This window comes from Triturus cristatus, chromosome 3_1 (genome assembly GCF_964204655.1).
Source record: "Triturus cristatus chromosome 3_1, aTriCri1.1, whole genome shotgun sequence".
NCBI lineage: Eukaryota > Metazoa > Chordata > Amphibia > Caudata > Salamandridae > Triturus > Triturus cristatus.
In genome coordinates, this window is record NC_140583.1 from 526,777,874 (window position 1) to 526,803,331 (window position 25,458).

The following is a 25,458-nucleotide window of genomic DNA, read 5'->3' on the forward strand; positions in this document are numbered from 1 at the left end:
CTAATTCACAAATTAATTTAATTTAATTAACAACCAATTAATAAGTCATAAATTAAAATTAAATTACTTCCCACCATTTATACCTACAAACGCCACAACACACCTAAAATTTATTACATAATTATAATTAATAAATAACTAATTTAATTAATTAACAACCAAATAATAATTAATTAATAATACATTAATGTACACATTTACACTATAAAATATCAATAAAACAATTATTAATAAATAAAAATTAATCACTAATTTTAAAATAAATAAATAAATATTCCCCTATAAATCCACAACCCGCTACGGAACTAAAAGCGCAAAATTAAAATATTTTTTTTATAACTACTAAAAATTGAACACGTATATTAAAAATATAAACAATTCTTATACAGAAAAATATATATCACATGCATATAAAATATACACTAAAATACATAACAATAATTTTTTGGGTTAAACTTTGTTTATTGGCATTTTTTCCATGACAACAATATTGCAATTACACGGTGCAGTAGACATAACAATAGCAGTCCATGAACACAGCATTACAGTACACTATTGATTTGAAATACACAGGCCCAGCATATGGCAGCCATCATAGGAATAAGTGGTGGACGAAATAGTACAGCAGCCACATTAGTGGTCGACCTCCTGGCCTTGCGGCCTATCGTTCTCAGTTTGGTGGGTGGTTTGCGATGGTGCAGCCCCATCTTCCGTGTCTGTTGCAGCTATTCTGAGCAGATAACTAGTGAGCGGCTTCCAGATATCACAGGGACGTGAGCGGGGGGGGTAGCAACTCGGCATAAATTTGTTTTGTTCCTGGCAATAAGTAAGATCATTCAACCATTCCTTGAATTTCGGTGCTCTGCCCCTCCCCCATCTGCGAGCAATTCTGTGTTTGGCCACAAGGAAGGCTATCGGCAGAAATTGTTTAATGTGACCTTTGTGTTCTGGGATGTATCCCAGGAGACCCATTTCTGGTGTAAGAGTCAGCGGCGTCTCTATCATGTCTTCCAAGGCAAGTCCCACTTCCGCCCAATATTGTGCTATGGTACTACACTCCCATGCCATGTGTAGGAATCCCACTCCCTCCTGCCTACAGTGGTCACATCTGTTGCTTTCTTGGAGTGGGGGTTTGTGTAGCCTTACCAGGGTATAGTGCATTCTATGGACGAATTTAAAATGGATAATTCTAAACCGGCTGCTGGCAATTATACGTTCAGTTTGCTGGCAGCTATAACCCCAGGCCTCCTCCGTGATCGGATGTCCCAATTCCGCTTCCCACCCCTGTTTTGCTCTCAGTGTATTGTGCATCCCCGCCCTTACGGTGGCCTTATATATGCAGGATACAGCATGTAGTGCCCCCACCTGTATCGTTTGGTTCAACGGGAGCAATGTGGGGGGTTCATCTGAGAATGCGGGGGTAGTAGCTTTGGCAGCTTGTCGTAAGCAGATATATAAGAAGCGGTCCATGGTGGTGGGTGAAGTGTCACCTAAAAATGTGGCCGTAGTTTTGAACTGTCCCTGATTGTACATGTCTCCCCAGGTATGTATGCCGTGTTTGAGTAGCATGCGTTTACAGATCCCTTCCTGCGTAACCAGCAGGTTATGTTGGTCAAGTAGAGGGAGCAATGGGGAATATAGCATGGGGACTTGGGACCTTTTGGTGATGGCACGCCACGCGTTATTTGTACAAACCACAGTGGACCCCCTTACACCGGCCATTTTATCATCCACCCCCAGGAACCCCACAAGAGATAATGGCGCCATAAGCCCCTGTTCTACGGCTAAATGTGTCATAAAGGGTGGAGGGGTGAGCCAATATGCCGCAAAGTGTGCCTGAGCACTGAGATAGTAGAGTTCAGGGTCTGGTGCTTCAAACCCACCCTGAGCGAAAGTTAATGTGAGGGTGCACCATATGTTCCGAGTTTGTTTCCCGCCCCATGCAAGAAGTATGAGTTGACTCTTCAGCCGAGTAAAGAAAGGGCGCCCGGGGAGGAAGGGATATTTGTGAATAAGTATAAAAATGTAGGCATGATGACCATCTTCATTAAGGCTATTCTACCAGCCTAAGAGAGTGGGAGGGTAATCCATCTATTGATCAGGTCCTCTACTCTGGCGAGAGCCACCCCTTAGTTTGCTCGCAGTAGTTCTTCCCTATCTCTGGTGACAGTGATTCCCAGATATCAGACCTCGTCATCACTCCATAACAGTGGATAATCTATTTGGAACGGGGAGGTACAGTTCGTGAGCAGCATGACTTGGGATTTACCCCAGTTGATGGTAATGCCCGAGAAGGCCCCAAATGTTATTACTTCGCATATCATGGCGTTTAATCCATTGACAGGACTTTGCACATATAGCGTGATATTATCCGCATATAGCGATATTAATACAGGCCTTGTGGGGTAGTCTAGCGCATATGGTTTGTGGTGCTGACATAGCATAGCTGCCAACGGTTCCATTGCTACCGTGCATGTCAGGGGTGAGAGGGGGCACCCCTGCTGCGTGCCTCTGGTAATGCAAAAAGCAGGGGAGCGTTCTCTATTCAGCAGCAAGGAAGCGCAGTGTTGGTTGTACAACAATTTGATCCACATTAGAAATCCCGGAAGAAATCCCATGTGTGTTAAGACTGCGAGAAGGTACCCCCATTCCAGGGAGTCAAACGTTTTGGTGGTGTCTAAGAAGACCGCCACCGCCTGTTCCTCCTGGTCGATATCATGCAGGATGGTGAAGAGGGTCCGCAGGTTACGCGAGGTTGATCTGCTGGGTATGAAACCCGCTATATCAGGTCTATCCATCAAAAGTGTGAGCCTATTGGCCAGAACTTTTGCAAAATTTTTGACGTCACAGTTTATCAGTGAAAGTGGTCTATACGAGTCTGTGAAGTCGGGGGGCTTACCGGGCTTCAGTATTGAGACCAACATGGCTTCCCGCATGGTAGGCGGGAGCGTCCCCGTTTGGGCAGCTTCCTCATAAACTGGATGGGATCCAGCGTGTCTATGTAGCTTTTGTAGAATTCTATACCAAGACCGTCTGGTCCCGGGGCTTTGTCGTTATTTATTTGCATTCGTATTTCATCTAATCCCAAGTCAACCGCTAAGAATTCCCTCTGACGATTGCTGAGCCAAGCTAATTCGATCTGCTGCAAATATTGCGGAGTCTCATCTTGTCGCGATGTGTATAGTGTATGGTAGTGTGTGGTAAAAGCCCCCATAATGGCCGTCGTGTGTCTGTGTCACCCCTTCCCTATCTTGGATAACCAGAACATGATTTTCCGTTCTGGGTGGCCGGATGGTCTCAGCAAGCACTTTGCGAGGACGTTCTCCCTCGCCATATCGTCACGCCATGTTATATCTGAAGAGACATTCTCTTTCCGCTTCGGCCTGATACTCTGTGAGGGTCTCCCGTATCTTGGCGTGTGTGGGGCCGGCATGCGTCCCCTGTGCAGTGGTCTCCAATTGCTTAATCAGGCATCCCAGGCGTGAGATCGTCATGTGGATATCCCTGAGAATTATTCCCGCCTTGGCTATGCAGTGACCCCGTACTGTGACCTTCAGCGCCTCCCACACGGTGGCCAGGGACGGCACTGAGTCTATATTAATTCTCAGATATTCTTCTAGTGTTTCCCCTAGTTCAGACTGAATTACTGCATCTAGGAGCACCGCTGGACACAATCGCCACTGTCTAGTTTGGGGTGACATTCCCGGGGGCGTAATGGAGATGAGCACAGGGGAGTGATCCGAATAAGTACGCGTCAAATGTCACAAGTCTGGAGCATGGAGCGCAATATCTTGTGACACTAGCCACATATCTAACCTGGACCAGGTATTGTGTACTGACGAGTGAAACATGCCGTTGCGTTGGGTTGGATGATGGTGGTGCCAGACATACACTAGCAGATTGTCAGTGACTATTTGTTGGAGTTGACGCTGCGCTTTGGAGTAGTGATGTGGCAATGGGTGGGAGCGGTCGTCTGAGAGGTATAGTGTTAGGTTGAAGTCCCCACCCCATATGATGTGGGTCGATCCTATACTGACAATGCGTGCCCATAAGGTAATGTAATAATCTTTGTCATCCACATTAGGGCCATTACTGCACACCATTGTGACGGAAGTTGATGCTAGCCTCCCCCATGTCAAGCAAAATCTCCCCTGTGCGTCCAGTGCGGATCCCTCCTCGATGTATGGTACCATTTTTTTAATAAGAATTGCCGCCCCCCTGGAAAACACAGAGTACGAGAAGTATCTATGTGATGCCCACCTTGTGGCGAACTGGGACTGTTTGTGTGGGAGTGTATGTGTTTCCTGCAGCATAGCTATGCTGACGTGGTACCTATCCAAATAAGCCAAAATGTACTGCTTCTTTCTGGGGTCTCCCAGCCCTCTAACATGCCAAGTGAGGAGGTTCATTCCGTCAATAGTGTTGGTCTTCTGCCCCTCACCCACCATCGCCCAATCCACTATCCATACATGGGTGTATCAATATTGCACTGGTGGCATGTAAGCGATATTTACACAATCTGAGTAATAGGACTATCACAATAAATGCCGATTTGCTAATGTCTACTGTTCTACCCCAACATACCCTCACAACTGCGACCCCAACTTGCCGTGTACTACACCCTCCCTCCGAGCCCCTCCCGATACCCCCCAAAACATTTGTGTCACCATTCTCCTGAGGAAGCACGGCCCTAGCCATGCAATGGAACTTAATATTATCCGTAACATAGGGTGATTCCAATACAATATCAGGCTTATGCAATGCAATAGTAGGTACAGTAGCAAACAAGTCTTAGAGTCATTGGTCCATGCTGACACTGCCCCCCTAGCAGAACAACAGTGGCAAGCGCAGTACACAAAAACCCCCTCTGTTTAGGTAAAGGGGTGCTCCCTTAGAGACGTGTGTCGCAAGGAGCCTGGTGGCTCCTCGTACACCATGGTGGCGTGTAGAAGGGGGCCCTGGGTTGCTATCATATTAACCGCATCGGTCCCCACCATTGTTCAGGATACAACAGATTTATCACATTTAATGTTACCTGTGTGTTAGGGCAAACGTCCATGCCAACAGTCAGTAGGGATACCTGTCTTCAGCTATGTGTTTGGTTACAGTCGGTTCCCTCAGTCCTCTTCCTGATGCGCCGGACCACCTCCGCTGCTTGCTGTGCGGTGGTGCAGATGTGCTGTTGACCATTGAGGGTGATCTGTAGGCGGAAAGGATAGAGCAATGCATACTACACTCCTTCCTGCTGGAGTTTCTTCCTGATGGGACGAATTTCTTTCGTGCTTCCTGAACATTTGAGATGAGTGCGTGGTGACCGAAAACTGCCAAATCTATTTTTAACTTGTTACTGTTTTAACCAGTTGACAGCCCTTCTCTGCACTGACCTTTTAAACGTTTTATTCCGCTGCTAATCTTTGCTGCTGCTGCACTTTGTCACTTTCAGGGGGCGATAGCTTGGTGGTGTCGGTATTCAGACGGGTCGCAGTCCCCGGTCCGTCACGACATACTAGTGCCGATTGTTGTGGAGGGACAGACGCGACTCCGCCCACTTCCCACATTACTTCCGGTGCGGGGGGTATATGTTGGGCAAGACTCGGCAGCCGCACAGCGGCCGCACGCAGCGGGCGCGCCGCTGGTGCGCCCAAGGCGTGCCCAAGGCAAGCCCGTCTGCGCCCGTCCGCGTCCGGAGCACGGCCAGCGCCAGCCACGCTGCTGGGATTGCTAGAATGAGCCACTTCAGGTGGTCACCAGAGCTACTCCTCAGCCTCCAGGGTGATGTTTGTAGGAGGGCGCATCTGCTCGATCTGGCTCGCTCCCCACTGCCACACTATTGCATAGAATGCGGTCAGACGCTGTTTCAAAGTAAGGTGGACAGAGCGGGGCAATCTTCCCAGGGTTCTTTGTCTGATCAGAAGTCCTTATTCAGTTTAGGTTTAGTTAATTGTAGATCGCTACCTAAACATGCTGAGGAGATTTGGTCAATTTTAATTGAAGAGAATTGGGATGCCCTGTTCCTTACAGAAACCTGGCTGTGCGCTGATGCAATGACATCGATCTCACTAGCTATCCCGCCAGGGTTTAAAATATGTTTTGCTAATCGTGAAGGGGGAAAAAGAGGTAGGGGGGTGGCAATCATCTTCAGAGACTCCTGGGAGCTTGTGTCTTCTGCCTCGCTGCTCCTGCATGGTATTGAAGGCTTACATTTCTGCTTCCAGATTACCCCCGCATTTTCCCTAGCTGGCATTCTCATTTATAGTCCGCCTGCGTGTGCAGCAACCGCCGTGCAGTCTCTATGTGATCTGATTGCCCAAAAATCAGTGGCTTATTCTAATTTTTTGGTTTTGGGTGACTTTAACTTACATGTAGACGACCCAGATTGCGTACAAGCGGCACAACTTGTATCATCTCTAGAGGGGGCTAATCTCCCACAAGGGGTGTTTTTTCCGACACACATTGCGGGTCATACCATAGACCTTATTTTTTCCAATATTAAAAATACTGAAATAGGGTCTCCACTTCCACTGACCTGGTCGGACCACTCCCTAATCCCCTTTTCAATTACCCTCCCGACTGTTAAGTTATTAAAAATTATCCAGACTGTGCAAAAAAGAGACTGGAAGAAACTGTCGGTGGAATCCTGAAGTCCCATATTGAGGAAGAGTCATCCTCAGCTGTCTCAGGACCCCAATCTGGATGCAGTTAGACTGCACCAATGGATTGGGGATGCAATGGAAGCTGTTGCACCTATCAGAATGGGGAAACCCGCTAGATGCTCACCCTCGGCGCCTTGGTTTTCCGCTTCCCTGAAAGAACAAAAAAGTAATTGCAAAAAACTGGAACGCCAATGGAGAGCAGCCTACTGTGATTTAGCCAAAGTGGTTTATAAAAAAGCGATAAAAGAACTTCATAAGGCTCTAAAAGTTGCCAGACGGGATTACCTTGTAGCACGCATTCAGAATGCGGACCACTCCGGCACAGAAGTTTTTAAAGTAGTTCAATCCTTTTTTAAACCTAAGGCTAGTGAATTGGAGGTTACAGCTTCTGTAGAACGATGCGAAAAAATTGCTAATTACTTTGATGACAAAATCTCTAAAGTTTATGACTCCTTTACTCCCTCTGAGGACACTGTAAAATTGGAAACACCTGCATATGGTGGCGTGAGGGCAACACTCTTAAATTTTACCCAGCTCTCGTACCAAGAGGCATTAGCAGAAATACTGAAATGTAGGTCGGGCGCACCAGATGATCCCTGCCCTCCAAAGTTTTGGAAAATGTTAGCTCCATCTTTGACCGAGGGCCTTCGCCATATTTGGAATACCTCCTTAGAGACAGGTATCTTTCCCGACTCCTGGAAACACGCAACTCTCCTCCCTCTGAGGAAGAAAGTTAATGGTGACCCGGGCGACCTTAGCAATTTGAGGCCCATTTCCCTGCTTCCTGCCCCGGGTAAGATGTTAGAGAAAATGGTTCAACGCCAACTGACCTCTTTTTTAGAGCGGAACCGGGCTCTACATGACACTCAATCTGGCTTTCGGGCAGGTTTCAGTACTGAGACCGCTCTTCTTGAGGTGGCAGAGTCGGTAAAATGGACATTGGATTCCTGAGCATCGGCATTGCTGGTGCTCCTGGACCTATCCGCGGCCTTCGATACTGTAGACCATGTCATCTTGGTCCAGAGACTACAAGATGCGGGTCTTGGTGGGATGGTGCTAGCTTGGGTACAATCTTACCTAAGTGGGCGCTGCCAGAAAGTCGCTTTACAATCATTTGCTTCCAGACCTAAGCAAATTAAACGTGGTGTCCCTCAGGGCTCAGCCCTAAGCCCCCTGTTGTTTAATGTCTACCTAGCTCCGCTTTTCACTCTTATCGCCAACTGGGGTGTCAAGGCGATTTCGTACGCTGATGACACCCAGTTGGTTTTTCCATTTAAGGAGCGGTCGGCAGATACTTTTAAGAATTTCAAGGGCTGCCTTCAAGATATAGCATGCTGGATGAATGCTAACAAATTAAAGCTCAATGCCGGAAAAAACGAAGTTTTGTTTTTTGGCAAGGGCTTAGCTCCAGATCCAGCACTGTGGTGGCCATCAGAGATGGGGGCACCGCCAGTACCTGGCTCGTGCACCAGGAATTTGGGTGTGAAATGGGAGGCGAATTTCTCCTTTTCTGCTCAAATCAAGCAGGTGTCTTCTGGCTGTTTTAGCACTTTGAAAAATTTGCGGAAAATCCTGCACTTTTTACCGGAGGATTGTCGGAAATCTATAGTACATGCTACAGTCACGTCCAGGTTAGACTATGCTAATAGTCTTTATCTTGGCCTACCCAAATATGCCATAGGACGTCTCCAGATGATTCAGAATGCGGCTGCGAGACTGGTGCTACGAATACCTTTCAAACATCATGTCTCTCCGTATTTACTGAAGCTCCACTGGTTGAAGGTGGAGAAGCGAATCCAATTTAAAGCCATGATTCTGGCGTATCGGGCCCTAAATGGAAACTGTCCTAATTATCTAAAGCAAAGATTAAGCATATATAAACAAAATCCGGTGTTACGCTCAAACTCTCAGATGCTGCTGCAAGTAGGGGTGGGCGGAATTTGCGAAAAAAATGTTTAAAATTATCGCAAACAAGCGGAAATATCGCGAAGATGCGGAAGTATTTTTCCGGCATGTTCGCGAGATTTTCTGCATGGTTGCGGGTCGCCAACTTACCCAAGTGATTGCTTGCGGGCGCGGCCATCTTGTTTTGAGTTGTCTTGCGGTGCATGATCACGAGAAGAAAGATGTGATCGCGCGACGCATGACGTCACTGCGGGCGTGAACTGTCGCGAGACAGCGCAAATGGCTAAAAACAATACAACATCTCATGGAGAACGCGACCGGATCAAGAAAACTTGTCGGCGAACGCAGGGATTCAGGTAAGGCGATCGCACGCGCGCGAGAATGTATTATTTTACAGCGCGAGCAAGAAACAAATTATCGCCAAGCTGCTGAAACCGGAATTTTTGACATTTTCGCGCTCTCCGCGGAACGCGAAAATGTCAAATTATCGCAATTTCCGCGAACGGAACAAAATTTTCGCCCAGGCCTAGCTGCAAGTCCCTCGTTTTGTGAAGGCTCGCTTGGGAGGGAGGACTTTTACAGTGGGTGCAACATCACTGTGGAACACCCTACCAGAGCCCCTGCGGAAGGTAAATACTGAATCAAGCTTTAGAAAAATACTGAAAACATGGCTCTTTTAGGCCCTGGGCTTTTTTAGGTCGCAACTCAGCTGTCTCTAGCGCCGGGACACCCCTATTTGGGGTAGCCGTGCGCTCTATAAATCGCACTAATAATAATAATTTAAAGTGAAGTCAAGGTAGAGTGAAATGGCATTGTTTTCGAAGACAACATTTTTAAGTTCTCTTGACTTACGCTGTGCTGTGTCATGGTCACGATAGTTTGGCAGTCTCGCGACTTTGGGTCGGGGCGGGCACCCGGCGGGGATCTAGGAGCCAGCGTGCAGTGTGCTCTCTCCACTATGAGCATCTTGGAGAATGCCTCCGGGCCAAAGCATGTAGTAAGTAGCCGCTCCACATAATCTTCAAGCCTACCCGTGTTGGTGGTTTCGGGCACGCCAGTTATGCGTATGTTATTCCGCCACGAGCGGGCTTCAATATCCTCATTTTTGGCTGCGATCACCTTTAGAAGTTTGTCCATGTCTGTGAGCTGCCCCACCGCCTGCATGTGGTCATCCTCCAGGGTAGAGATGCGTGTTTCGGCCTCCTTGATCCTCCCATCTGTGGTAAATAAATTAATTACCAGGTCTGAATTTCTATAAATTATCAATATAAATGAAATAATGAACTGAGGAGTCCGTGGTGTAAGAGTTAAATGGGCCTTTATTCATTAACTCGAGTTAAGGGAGAGCTCCATCACCTCAGCAGGTTCAGGAGTGGTCTGACACTTTATTCACTAAATACAGTTTTTATACATTTCACATTATACATTTCACAATATATTGCAAGTCATTGGGAAGAGCCCTCCTAGTTCGTAGCAGAAAGACGTTGCAATTTAGCATTGCTCAAGGCATATAAGCAAAACACAGATAGACACGTACTTTTCAAGGAAACAGCTTGGGTTTTTGTTTATTAGAGGGTGGGGGAGCCGGTGCGTAGGTTATGAACAGACAACCTTGGAGGGAGCTGAAATATGTGACAATCTGCGGGCCTCAGTGAATGTTAGGCCAGCTGGCTTCGAAGAGATACTAGATAAGCCATGTTTTTCTCTGAAAAGAGAAGGCTGGTGGGCCCTTTTTCAGAATCGGCTTAACCACAAAAATGTGTGGGTGTAACTGACCAAGAACTTGTGCAACCTGAGGAGATACGTGAACTGGCTGATCCTGGGCAAGCTGAAGTGAATTCTAAAATGGATGCTGTATCTAAAATGGATGCTGTATAGAATTGTTATGGAGCAGCAGAGAAAGGAAAGTGTGCGAGGGGACAGAGCCGGGAACGCGATCTTTTAATTTTTATTTTCTCACGTCTTGTTTTTCGATCTTCTGGGTGATCTGGTCCATTCTGGCACACATGGAGTCCATTTTCCCCTCTACGGAGGCAAAGCTTGCCTTCATTGTGTGGAGCAGCGTCCTCATATCCACTTTGTCTGCGTTTTGCGCCTCCTGGCCCGTGTGGTCCTGTTCTGGATCAGGCGGCTGCCCTCTGGTCATCTTGCGGGTGTCAAAATTAATTTTGGGCTGCTTGCCGTCCGGCTTCCCCATTGTCGCGGCTCACCAGGCAGATGGGGGATCTCCGCCACCACACAAGGTCAATCTTCCAACCGCTTGCCCCCCATGCAGTGCAAGAAACTATGCTGTAAGCAGGGACCAGGCGGCACGTGTAGTGTCTCAGACCGGGCGCTCAGCGGAGGGGCAGGAGCAGTGTCTCGGCACTCGTGACACCCAGACTCTGAAGGGCTATACCTTCTGTGGGTCCGATGAGGGCGCTACTCCTGCGTGAGGGGATTGGGACTAGGGCCTGGGCCAGGCCAGGTCTCAGGAGCGTGTTCGTGTATCCATTATTCTGGGGGTGGATACCAGAGCCACTCAGCCCTGGAGGACCAAATAATAGAGCGGGTAATGTGGGTGACCCCCGCCGGGCAGTGTCTGTGCAATTCCCTCAGGCATCCGGTTACCTCTCTGGGCAGGCCAGGTATACCACGTGGTGCAAGGGTGAGTATCGCAATTCAGGCCTTCTCCACTAGCACCAGGCCCACTAGGTATGGGGCGGTTGCAGCTTTGTATGTGGCTAATGAGAATCCCCCTCTAATCGTAGGTCAGGGCAAGGACAGGCAGGATATCCCACCAAAGTGTTGTAGATGTGTTAAAGACTGTCAAGCCAATTATGCAGGAGTGCACAAGACGGGGACAGCCAGCCTCGCGCAGTAGTAAGTCCCCAATGTCAGGCTCCCGTGAAGCCCCCCAGGCAGCACACACTCCCTTTGTTAGTGTCCCCATCAGGTCGGCAGCGGGAGCGAGCTAAGAACACAGGCCAACCGGCCCTCCGTAAATCCAGCTACAGAAATGCAGGCAGTGCAGGCAATCTCTTTCGTATCCCATGCCCGAGATCATCTGGTACGAGGCAATGGCTGTGCTCACAGGGTGGGCCGCGGTTCTCTGCTCCGTGTGCCGTCTTATACAGATCGGGAACGCTGGAGCGGTTGATGGTGACGCCGATATGGCCCATGTTTATTGCTCCCTTGCCCTTCTCTCCTCAGGGTCAGCAGTATAACGCCGGGGGGGCACACCAAGGATCTTCGGGCCCACGCGGTCAGCGCCCACACGCAGCCCCCACTTACTTTCAGCAGGCCGCGATCCTCAGCCCTTCATAGGTGCGGTATCCACCGGGGTGGCCTAGCGGCCAAGGGGAAAGCGTGGCCACAGGTTCCCTCCTCCTCCACGCCACCCCAATCGTCTTGGCAGTCACCCGCCCCTCCAGCGCAACAGTCTCGGCTGGCAGCAGATGCTGGCTTGTCTCAGTCGTGGATGCACAGGCTCCGTCTGCAGCAGATCTGCTCCACCAGCCGCGGCCCAGCCAACCGCAGTGCATCTCACTGGCTCCCAACCGGGATCGGCCTTCCACAGAGCCTCTGCGGTCCTTAGCGTTCCGCTGATGGATCCCTCTGCTTCCGACCGGTATCTTGATTCGGATGGTGCTGGTGATGACTAGGATTACCCTCGGATTCAGGATACGTGGTGGATGTTTCGCCCAGGGCTGACGGAGCCTCACTAGAGTGCAGCCATCTTATCAGCCTGCCCCCTAGCATCTCCCTACATAACAATAATTAAAAACAATATTTTTAACAACTATATTTTTGTAAACGAAATTAAACACTTCGATATTCTTGAAATCGATATTACTTACCTGAAATCAATATTCTTGACATCGATGTTCTTGCTGTCGCTATTTCTGACCAACGATATTTTCAACTCGATATTTGTGCACCTCGACATTTTGTACTCGATATTCTGTCTCTGCACCGCTTAAAATGTTAATGCCTCCTGTGCCCTTTCATTTTAATTTTCTGTTACCCTTCTTGTTTTTTCAGTTTTGTTGCTAAATCATTATCTATTACCTTACTTTCCTCTTCCTTCCTTATGTTTCATCCAATTTTTTTTTACAACATTGTTATCCTGATTTTATTTGTCAATTGATTTAGTTGCATGTGTGGGAACAAAAAGGTGCCCCAAAATTTAGACACCCCACCTCCTTCAGTTCTCCCCGAATTTACTGGATCGGAGATGGTGTTTTAACCTCAATATCATGAGGCAATGTGTACAGATGTTAAGGTAGCTCCCAAAACATCAAATCAGTAGAGTAATACAGTTCTTTAAGTAAGGGGGTCAAATCAATAATTGAGTTCTAGATCAACTGAAAGTTAAAGGATTTTATTACAAAAATTATAATTAGGCGGAACAGAGTAAATGCCATGAAGGCTCTTAGATGCAGAGTTATACAGCACATGTAAAAGTCAGGAAATATTCTAAATCCGAATGAGCAGAAAAAAACAGAAAACAATTAGGCAGAATCACTATCAACATATATGAATCTAGCTCACTCTCAAAATCAAGAAGTTTATTGTCGTGTAGTTCCTATAAGACTTATATAGGATCTGCGCGTTTAGACAACATACACTGCGGGACTAGTGTCCAGACTGATTCCAGACACCCCCACCGGGTATGTTGGCCTGTGTACCAGCTAGCTCTCAATGCCACTATAACCTCCTTTTATCTAGGAGAGAATAGTGCTTGGCAACTATCGAACATGACAACCGTGATCCCTCAGGACCGTGGAAACAGTAATTTACTTTTTGCTCAGTCACTCATGCTCACTTGTTCTCAGAGAGATACGCAGAACAAACGGTTGGGACGTTTTCAATAAGTATTTATTGAACAGTTGTTATTCTATTGTAAAATAAGTGCACTGAAATCACCAGTAGACAGTAGCATATACAAATGAGTAGTAGCACTAAGCAAGTAAACAGATGGTAGGTTTCTACACTTTTGCTAAAACCATAAATATAGACGAGTATATAAAATACATGGCAATAATATGTGTACTCCTACGATGCACCCTAACTAGATGTACTTAAGTGTACCTATCATGTGAGTAGGTGTAAAGCCAATAATCCCTCTAGGATAAAGCCAACCCCATTACCTGATGTGAGACTACAGGACCTCGTTCTGGTCTCGAGTTGGACACCCCGCGAGGGATGTTCAGACCACTGTGAGCTGGAGTGTCTGCATGCAGGAACCTCAGCGTCTTGCGTAAGTCGATCGGCATGGAAGTTGTGATCTCCTCTGACTATTTCAGCGAGATTTGATGTTTATATACCCTAAGGTATCCCCAGGGGATTCTACCTTCCTGTGCCTGTGTCGGACTTAGGATGATGTCGGGAATCAACTTTATACATAGTTATTATGCAGTAGATGATGGCCTTGCTGTGATTCCAAAAAATTAATAATCCTCATGCATAATTTATGGGACCAGTGTTCAGGGAAAAACCTTGCTTACTGTGTATAGTATTGTAACTAGGCAAAAGGTCAGTCCCTCAAATCTGTTATGTATGTAATATAGGAAAGAATGTAGGTGAAGGGTTATGATGTTACCTAGACCTATATGGGGTCCCTATGTGTAATATATCATTATGTACAATTCTTGCACAAAAAAATCTGAATCACTGCACATTCATCATGGTGTGAGCAAATATATAATTTCTTCAGCACATCAGAACATAAGAAAAATAAACTTCATTATCTTCACACATAAGTACTATCACATTTTCGTGAGTAGTTATTCAACACTCTTTATGCTAATGTTCAAATGGAAAGGTCCAGTGAATAAACTGAAAACATAGCTTCAAGTGATAATTTTACATCCGCACCATAAAGATTCATGGTGAGCATAAAAATGTCAACTGTGAAAAATACATTATTATGACTTCAGCTTAACTATGTTTTGTAGAGCCTGTGGAGAGAGGATGTGTGTAAGGGGGAGGTGAAGAACAGGTGTGTGACAGAGATGGCTTCCATCTTGTTTAAGATGTGGCCTAACTAAAACACAGTCCAAAAACAATTCTATACATCCTAGGACAATAATTTCAAATGCAGTTATGTTAATTCTATCTGTATCTGTATATGTATAAAGTGTAACAAATGTAGAGTACACGTTGTTAATGATGCACAAAAATATGCAAATGTCACACTAAAATAAAATTGCTGCTCTTATGAATTCCTTCAGCTGGGATGCTGCTCTCGATTACACCTTCCTCGCATGCAATAAATCAGTGTTTCACTGAAACGTATGTTCCTGCATGTTGAATTATTTGCGTGCTCTGAAAATGTGTGTTATTGTGACTCCTATCAGGAATACTGATGACTGTTTAGTTTCTAAAGCATCAGTTGAATTACTTTATCTATTGAAAGCCTGTGTTAAAAAACCCAAATACATATATTTTCAAAAGATTAAGGTTTGATTTATAATTTAGCGGTCAGGCCGTCCTCTGCCAAGTTGAGGGAGGGAATTACTCCGTCTCTGTAGCAGAGGTCCTAACCACCAAATTTTTAAATGTCCGTTTGGCCAGTGAACATACCAGGCACTGACAGGAACTGCTGTCAACACGTTTCCTGCCAATATATTGTACATTTTCAGTACAGCTCAATCCAACATGACTGGGTCCCTACGCAAAGTAAGATTTTTTTTCCCAAAGCAGGATTTTGTTTTTGAAAAAGTAAAAAAACAATGTCCCTCTTGCCATAGGAGTTATCTCCTCTGCGGGGGGGGGGGGGAGAAGGGGGTGGCATTTAGCAATTTTTACTGGCCCTTACCACCAGGGTATTCCATGTTGTGATAGGCAGTGACAACTGACTTGTATGTCCTCAATCTAAATTAAGTGGGTGAACATACAGATCAGCCTTCGATAGCCCTTACTCCGCTGGACTGTCAGAGAGGTGCAACCACAACAGAGGCAGAATAGTCTCCTCTGTTGTTACAGCAAAGGTCATCCCGCATTTAAATCGGCCAGGCAGAAAATTATGTTGGTGAAAAGGAGATTCCGTCACTGGAGTAATGGAGTACCCGTTCGTCAAACATATAAATTAGGCCCTAATATTAAGAACCATATTACCACTGCTATCATCATTTACAATCAGTAAATGATTATAAAAGTTTATAAACTGCAAATAAAGTTCCTTCTCTAATTGAGTTGACTTGACCTTCAATTGACTACCATGTCCCTATGCAGGGATGAACTATTCCACAATGTTCAACAGTTTGCCAGATTTTGAAGAAGCGTATTTTAACTCTGTAAATGCCTGGAAATAAATTTCTTTCAGCCCTGTACAGAAGTTAATCAGGTTTGTTTCAGGTCCCAATGTGACTCTAAATGAATATCTGGCTCTTCTTAAGGACTTCTATATAAATGTCACTATAATCATTTCTCCCTGTGTTATATGGAGCATAGAATTTTGTATTGTAACATAACTGCTTGAGTGAAAATACAGGAGGCAATGTAAGTCTATAGAAAAATCCATGGGACTCAACATTTAAATGCAAATACATACTCTGTAAACTCTCAATTAATTAATGACATGAAATAAAACATATTGCATTTGCACCACTAGATTCTTAATGAAGCCTTTCTCTGATGAGGGTTACGGATGGCTTCTATTATTCACTGACTCCAAGGTGGTTCTAATGAGGCAAGATCAAAAGAAAAATCAGTGCTGGGCAACAGAGCTTTAGCTGGGCCTTCATCTTTGCTCCCAAGCAGGAGAAAAAAGATAGCAGTCATCTCCACTTCTCGAAGCAACACACCAGAAGGATCAAAGAAGGTCTGGCACTTGGATTGTATTCACTAAACTGGAGGAGATCGCCAAAGTATATTTCTAAGTCCTGGCAGTTGGGCACCAGCCCACAGAAAATTAGACTGCATTCCTTAAAGTATGTAAATCCAATGTAACGGGCTGGGGGAGAGAGATCCTTCTCAGAGAGTCCGTGTGGAAAGGTACACTTGGCTTTTTTCCAAGTTTAACTGTAGTAGCCACTGCCTACCTGTTGTCAGATATGTACATCCATCATTGGGAGGGAACCAGACAGATTCTGCTAATACAGACCTAGGATATGAACACTGCTCAGGTGTTGGGCTGCTCTTATTGACTTCTATGGTAGCATCCATTTCTATCCTGCAGCTTTCATTGATAGTAGCATAAAGTTGTTCAAAATTGGAAAGAGGTATCAATAATGACAGGTGAAGAGCTAATGATCGCAAACGATCTCCTGTGGTGACAAGTTTCATGTCTCCATCATCTAGAGAATCCAGTTTAAGGCACTTACTTTTGTCTTCAGAGCCTTCACGCATAAAGGCTCTCTTTACCTGAGGACAAGGTGTAAGCCTTACCTTCAGTCCAAATCTCTGAGGTCCAACAATCTCAAGTTGCTCCATGTTCACACATACATAAAGCCAGACGAGGCAGGGGTTTGTTCACGTACCTGGCATCAATGTTGTCGAACTCCTTGCCACTCATTCTCAAAACCTTTCTGTTTGATACCTCTCTTATGGTTGTATAATCTTACAGTTCTCCACTCACATTTGTGAGCTTTTCGCTAGCACCGGGACACCTCCTTGGAGGTAGCTATGTGCTCTATAAATGTCATGAATTGAATTGAATTGCTGCACAACCTGTGCACAGCATTTCCATAAATGAAAAAGTTTGAAGGACCAACCATCCACCCCAGTCAACTGAAGTACATTTAGAAGAAGAGTTCATAGAAATGTGCAGTCAGTGCACCCCCAAACATTAATGTTACCATCAGACTGAGGGGGGATAATTGTTGGGAAGGCTAATGATGGGGCTTCGTAATCTCTGACTGTGATCTCTCTGCTGTCTAGTTTAGCAATCCAATGTTCTTTTATCTTTTATTGAGAGTTTTCATTAAAATATTAAATAAAACATATGACGTATCACACTTTGTTAGGTATATGAATAGAAATGTCATAAATAAAAAGAGCAAAAATATTCGAATTCCTATTCATTATCGTCACTCAGCCCCACTCTCTTCAATATCTACATGGCCCCTCTCGCCGCCATCGTCAGACAGCACAGACTCAGCATAGTATCCTATGCTGACAACACCCAGCTCATCCTCTCCCTCACTAAGGACCCCATCACAACCAGACTCAACTTCCAGGAAGGAATGAAATATGTTGCATCCTGGATGAGCAGCAGTTGCCTGAAGCTCAACTCAGAGAAGACAGAGGTCCTCATCCTCGGACCTTCCCCTTCGGCTTGGGACAACACCTTGTGGCCCACCGGCATCCACAGCCCCCCACCCCCCACTACGTCCGAATCCTCGGCATTGTACTCGACTCTCCCTCTCCATGGCCCGACAGGTCAATTCCGTCGCCTCCACCTGCTTCAACACTCTCCGCATCCTCCGCAGGACCATCAAATGGATCCCCCCTGAGTCAAGGAAGACCATCACCCATGCACTCATAACCAGCAGACTGGACTACGTAAACGCCCCCACGCCGGGATCAACAAGTCTCTTCTCCGCAAACTCCAGACCATCCAGAACACAACAGCCAGACTCGTCCTCTGCATCCCTGGACGCGAACACATCACCCAACACCTGCGCAACCTCCACTGCCTACCCGTTGAGAACAGAGTAACTTTCAAGATACCCACGCCTACAAATGGCTCCACAACACCAGACCTCAGTATCTCAATGATAGAATCTCCTTCCACGTACCCAAGAGAAACCTCAGATCCGCTGACCTCACTCTCGACAAACCCCAGCGCATCTGCAGAGCAAGAACAGGTGGAAGAACCTTCTCCTACATCGCGGCCAAGACCTGGAACGAGCTGCCGGTCAAAATCAGACCTGCCCCCACCCTGCATATCTTCAGGAAGTCCCTCAAAACCTGGCTCTTTGACTGACCGGAGCTGCTACCCCCTTCCCCCAGTGCCTTGAGACCTTCACAGGTGAGTAGCACGCTTAATAATTCCCTGATTGATTGATTGATTGAATATGTAGTAATTATATTGTCGCTATGCATAGACACCTCCATCCCAAAACAGAAAAATAAAGGTTGAACCAACAAGAAGTAAGAAATTACAGTCTAATACTTCCCCACCTATCCAGTGCTATTTACAAACCACCTCAAAGAGGAGATCACTTTGCAAAAGAGGTGGGTGCTAGCCTGGAATGTGTGCTCCCAGGGAGAAGGGCATGAGAAGGAGTGCATTGTATGAGGCTGAGAACATATGACAACAGTCAACCATCTACTCTTATGACAATTCTGCACCTACTTTCAGGTCTCAGCACTCTTGGTTCAGCTTTAACAACTTGTCTGCTTTCTTCATTATAAATGTCAGCTGTATCAGTTCCTTCAATCGTGCCACGTATGTTGTCACATTACGGCTATCAAATCAAAATGCTGATATCCTACGTGATACCAGTACATTACTTGCCTATTCCTACGTCTGCTACTGAGTAACGTTTCCCATCATAGAAGTGGATGCAATGCACTAAACAGCATTACTTAGTTTGACATGTTAATGTAAAATCATTTGAATGAAAAGGCTTCCTGTCTTCCTTAACTCATGAATGTATCAAGAGTGACCTGCCTTCTAGACGCATATTCTGCAATGTGTTTCTGGACCAAGATCCCATGCAAGGAGGAAAGAAATGTGTATTAATACAGCATGCCCATGTATCTGCAGGATAACACAGCGGGATCCTTTACAAGTTGATAGACAGCCCCCTTTTGATATTTAGTGCCACCTGTGCCTGTATTTGTATTCATGTGTATCGTAAAGTTCAGATGAACCATCTCCCAACTCTCTAGTGCCACCCAGGAGAGTGTAAACAAAAGGATTTTGGTGCACCACACCTTCACATGGAAAAGAACAAGATTCTGATTGGCCAGCTTTCTTTGATTCCACAACAGATGGAAAGGGCTTCATTTAGGAATCACTATAGCAACTTTGGGACCCATATATATTCTGGTTTTACTGGCTGAGCCGTCGCCTGTTAAGCAGGACGGTTATTACTGGAGGCACCCTGTTATATTGAGCATCATCACGATTCCTTGACTTCCCTATGGATAATTAAGTGGCGCCTATAATTACTGTCAGTGCCTAGGTGCATTTCAGCAGCAAGATCATTTGGTAGCACACTAGAATATTGGTGCTGCATTTTCTTATATGCATAAACTAACACATTTTTCTCATGAGCACATTCATATTTTTGCTTCTGAAGGACAATAATACTCTTAGGCAGGTTAGCGTTTTCGATTAATGTATGGGCTTCCAAACAGAAATGTTTCTAAAACCTTTTGGCCACAGTTTTTTATAATTCTGCTTTAAAACTACATTGTTTGGCCCTATTTTTAGAAATCAAACTGGAGGAACCCCACCAAATACCCATCGCAAAGTGCTGCAGTGTTCTTTGTTTTCACTTGGTATGACTCAAAGGGTCTTTCACACCCTGGGACAGTCTGTCAGCATGTAAACTCAGTGTGGGCTAAGGACTCCACTTCCATGGTGGATGACCGCACACTTTAGTTATTGTGGTGTTCAGGCCTTAGGCTGACCTGCCGCCTCAATAGGATATGCGCAACCACTTGGCTATTCGCTGTGTCAAACCACGGCATTCACCAGGGTACTCGGTGCCATTCATTGTTTGTCATCACTTCACCTAGAACAATACACTGTGTTCAATCACACAGAAAAGATTTGGGTACACCCCTTGCCCACATGGCATGGTGCACGTGACATATCACTGAGGACATTACAGTTAGCGGGGTCTGCCAGCTGACTAAATTCTGGGAGAGCTTTTCCGGACGCGTGGGTCGGCCGCCCTCCAGCCGCCCCCACTGCAGCCGGTCTTTCCGGTGAATCAGGCATGGCTGCCTCGGTTCACACCCCACGCTTCTTCTCTCAGTGGGATGCCCCTGTCGCCCACCTGGCTTCAGCCACTTGCTTTCTTACACGGCCAGCCCACGAGTCAGACACTTGGTTGCTCACGGAGTCTGATCCCGCCTCGTCACCAATGTAACACCTCGGGTCCCGGACAGGGGTGCACAGGCCTAGGCCATATAGCAGAGCACAAACAAGGCACGTCCACACAGATACTTGGTCCGTGCCGTCAGCCTTGTGCGCTGACGTCACCCTGTATTAAGTACTCCCTGGTCCGCGCCCGGCCCAGGGAGGTGCATGCAAAACATTGTATGGTAGTGGCCGGGTGGCTCACCACATCTATGTCACTAGAAGGGCAAGCGTTTAAATGAACCCTTGCATATTAACAAGAAAAGCAAATGTTACGGTTCCAATACGGAGCCAAAACAACCCCTCCTAAACCATACCTTTATTGATGTCCATCCATTGCAAAACGTCTCACTTCAAAAAATCTTCAGGGCAGTACCTAGTCACTTCCCCCTGGGTTTTAATACACTTGTAAATTGAGTGACTCTAATCAGGTGAGTTTTTTAGTCAGACGAAAAGGTAAAAAAAACACTAGAATGTCTGTCCCGGCATCCATATTGCGTATGCTCGAATAGAGGAGACGCATTCGTAGGCAGGTCCAATACTCAATTAAATCACCAAGCTCCACCGCGAGTAAAAAACCCTATCCATGCAGTACCATATTAGTATTATTAAAACTCTATAATTTTTAAAAAAGTATTAAGAATTTAATTTCGACTCTGCCTGTTTACATCTATAAAGTCAGAAGGCTCGAGCCCTGTATTCGTAAAACGAAATCTGCCATGTTTCATCAACTGTGCTATATCGGTTCTTGCTGAGGTGTCATTACCAATTGACCTCTGTATGTAATCCATTTGTATTCTCATGTTTAATTTCAGAGATACATATAATACTAATTCCACCGTCAGAGCCACTTGCTCAAGGTTATTTAAAATAACCAAACCAACACATTTTACAAGTAAAACGGGAAGAAAGAGATTTTCAGACGAGGTCGGGATACGAACCCCGCCAGAGCGAAGTCATAGCCACCCTGTGCAATGCAGAGTGCTATCAGTACACACATATTTGAGCAGACTGTGGGGAGCAATTCAAGTAAAATCAGGAAACAGGTCCTGCTTTAGCATGTTCGTTGCATCCATAATCTGGGCACAGTGCTATCAGTGGCTAGTAGTAAACGATGCTCTTAGATATATAAGACTGCGTGGGTGCTCATTATTCATTGTCCAAAGCAACCCTCATGAAAGTATCCAGGGAACTTATAGATCACTGGTTATGAACATAAATTATGTTTCCCCAATCAGTACAAAGGCACACCAACCGCTTCTCCCATGACCAAAACCACTGGTATATCTCTATATAGCGTTTTCGAGACTACACACACAACACCGGTGCATGGGAACGTCGAGATGACACAGGTTTCAGAAATAGTGGAACACATAAAGCATATACAGAAAAACAAAGAGGGGGTACGAGGGAGCCCAAATCCTGCCAGTTGATATGTTACCTAGCACATTTTATAGAGCTCAGCTAGCGGGACTCTCAAAACTGCCCAGTATGTTATGATTATAATAACCCTCATGTCCCACCAATGATTATAATTCAACCAAACAACTTCTTATTATTGAATGTTGGGACCAAAACATGCAAATATTTCATGTATTCCACGTATACAATTATGTTATTTAGCCCGAATCAACATTAGGAAACAAGAATGATAGCTGGAAGCAGTAAAGTCACAAAGACTCTCTCTTCAGTTAACCATCTCTTTAATCTACAATGTGTAGCACTCAGAATTTGACAGGCATGACATTAGATATCACAGAAGCAATTCAGGCAAAAAAGTCCTCATCTACTAATATTACATCAGATACACTAAAGTCAGAGAAAATGATGCATCTCTGTGTCCAGGTTAAGGCCCTCAGTTATGGCTCTCAGTCCACAAATCCATTTTGCTTCAAGTTGCGTAGGGACAATTCCCTTTCGCCACCTCTCTGCAAAGGGGATACATGGTCAATAGCGTGGAATTTTAAATTAGACCTATTTCTTACTGAAATGCATTCATGGGACACCAATGTATAAGTTACGTCTCCATTAACACACGCTCTTCTGTGTTCTTGAATGCGTGTTTTTAGGGGCCGCAGTATCTCACCTTTCCCTGGGGAAACAACCTTTACAATCCATTGTTTACAACGCATGCATTTACAACACAAGTTCTTACAACAATGCCTTGTTACATCGCATGCTATTACAAAGCAAGTCATTACAACGACTTGCAGTAGGGGGCGGAAGGTGTTGGATTTGTTGGATTTTCAATCTAACACCTTCTCTACTGTTGCACACACTGGAGTTGGAATAGTAAATTATACTATTCCAAATTCCAGCACCCTGACGCGTTGTTGTAATGACTTGCGTTGTAAACTCATGCGCTGTAAAGACTGCTATTCTTCCCTGGCCATCCGTCACTGAGTACAACACGCTTTCTTCCTGTACTTAGCCTTTTGTTAGGGTCAACACTTCTCGCAGTCAACTCTGCTGGTGTTGTATAGTTCCTACCAATCCATATGACCTGCTCATTGTTCGGACAACATAAACTACAGGCTTGGTGTCAAGACTGATTCCAGACACCCCTCCCTGGATATATTAGGCAAATGTGTGCAAACGTTCATCACTGAAATGTAAGAAATAGGCTGCTTCACAACATGGGCCTAACTCAGGAATATAATATTGGCTGAGACCCTTCGGTACCATCACTAGTTGACTGTTTCAGACTCCCCTCAGGCCAAATGTATGCTCTCCCAGCAACTTGCTGGTCTCCAACAGCTTGACTAACCTGCACCCTCTGTCTCTCTCTTACCACCAGCACAGCAGGGACAGGTGCTGTTGTATCATCAAGGGGACATGGGACTCTGCGAGTATGGCAGCATGTACCCAGTCCAGGAGACCTCTGCACTTTACACAGTGTTGGAACCAGGATTACCTGGAAGGTCCATCCCAGCGAGGCTCCAAGCACGATTTTCAAGTGTGCTTCTTTACCAGGACCCATTTGCCAGGATTGAGGTCATGGCACTGCTCCTATTGTGTCACAAGGACAGCTTCTCCAACCTAATGAAACACAGAACGTACCACATCAGCCAAACCTTTACAATAGTCCAAGACCAGGTCATCTATTATGTTGACAAGAGCAATTGCAGGAACAGCTGGCTGTCTCATTACTCACCCCAGTTTCACTTCATGGTGCAACAATCCTGTTCTCCTGTCTGCTGTACTTCACAAGCTCATCAACAAAAGAGGCAATGAATTTAGCCACTTCAAAGACGTAGAAGCGCACACCTTTGCTTATCTGGATTTCAGTGCCCCATTTATTTGTTCAATCAATCCAGAAGCCTCTGGATGGTAACTGCAATGGAGCTTCTGCTCAACCTGTAATGTTGCACATAACAATTTCAGGACCTCATTATTAAAAGGAGTTCCTCGGTTTGACTCGAAAGAAGTCAGAAAGCAGAACCTTGGAATCAACTGCCTTAATAACAATTTTGCAACTGTGAGGCTGTCATTGCTGTGTGTTGGAGAGGATTCCACCTATTTTGAAAAAATGCAAACAACAACCAAGACATATCTCAAACCGTTGCAAAGGGGCATCTCAATAAAGTCCATGTATATCCGGTTGAAAGGACCTACAGATTTACCTAGATGACTCATTGTAACAGGTGTTCTTTTTCCCACATTTTGCTGCTGACACACTATCCATCCCTGCAGTCGCTCTAAATCTGGTGTTAAATCACACTTGTTGAATGAGGTGCATCATTGCATCTCTTCCCACATGTGCAGGACCAGAATAATGTCTACCATAGGTGGTAACAAGCTATCAGGTAATACAAGTCTGCCATCAGTATAAATTCAAACATCATCCTCTCTCTGGGTACAATCTTCCAGCAACCAACATTGCTGTTGTGTTTCTGGCAGTTTCTAGTAGCTGCCTAACCTCATTCCATGTGTCTATTGCAGTTAGCAATAGGCTTTAATTTGTGATGTATGATGTGTCATTAATTAGTTCCCCATTAAAGCTATGGGAATTCATGGCACAATACCTGGCCATCTCATCAGCATTTCTATTGCCAACTGTCACATAATCAGTGCCTTGCCTGTTGGCGATGCACCTGGCAATTGCAATTTGGGGAGGCAATTGTAGGGACCGCAAAAGGTTCCTCATATTATCTTCATTTTGTATTGGCGATTCAGAGGAAGTCATGAACCCTCGCTGTGACCACATTTGACCGAAGTCATGCATACCTCCAGAGCCGTACTGACTATCCATAAATATGGTAACTTTGAGTTGCTCCGAGATGCTGCAAGCTCGCTTCAACATGATCAGCTAATCAACTTGAATACGCTCCTTGCAACCATGATGCTTCCACAATACCTGCAAGAGTGCAAACAGCATTTGGCTCTTTCAAATTTCCATCACTGTCTTGCAAGCAAGAATCATCAACAATCAACACGTGATCTGAATCAGGCAAAGGTTAAACCATTATATCAGGAAAGGGTTTGGTACATTGTTCAATCACATCCAGGCAATCATGTTCAACATCGTGAGTCACAGTTTGATGTCCAAGCAGTGGAAATAGTGTGGATGGATTTAATATTGTGTAAGTGTAATATTCTCTGCACGCAGAAGTATCTGCTAATATTTAGTCAAATGTCTATTGGTTGAATACTGTGTCTGAGCACAGGTCAACAGTATTTTCACTAATTGAGGCATATACACAGTCAGTGGATGTCCCATGACTATGCTATCACAATGCTCAAGCTCACACATGCAGATGCAACCACTTTCAAACATTTGGGTAAAGCAGCAGCCACTAGGGCAAGAGTTACTGAAAAGGTGGCAACAGGCCTGCGATTACTTCTGTGCATCTAGGTCAGTACTAAAAATTGTGC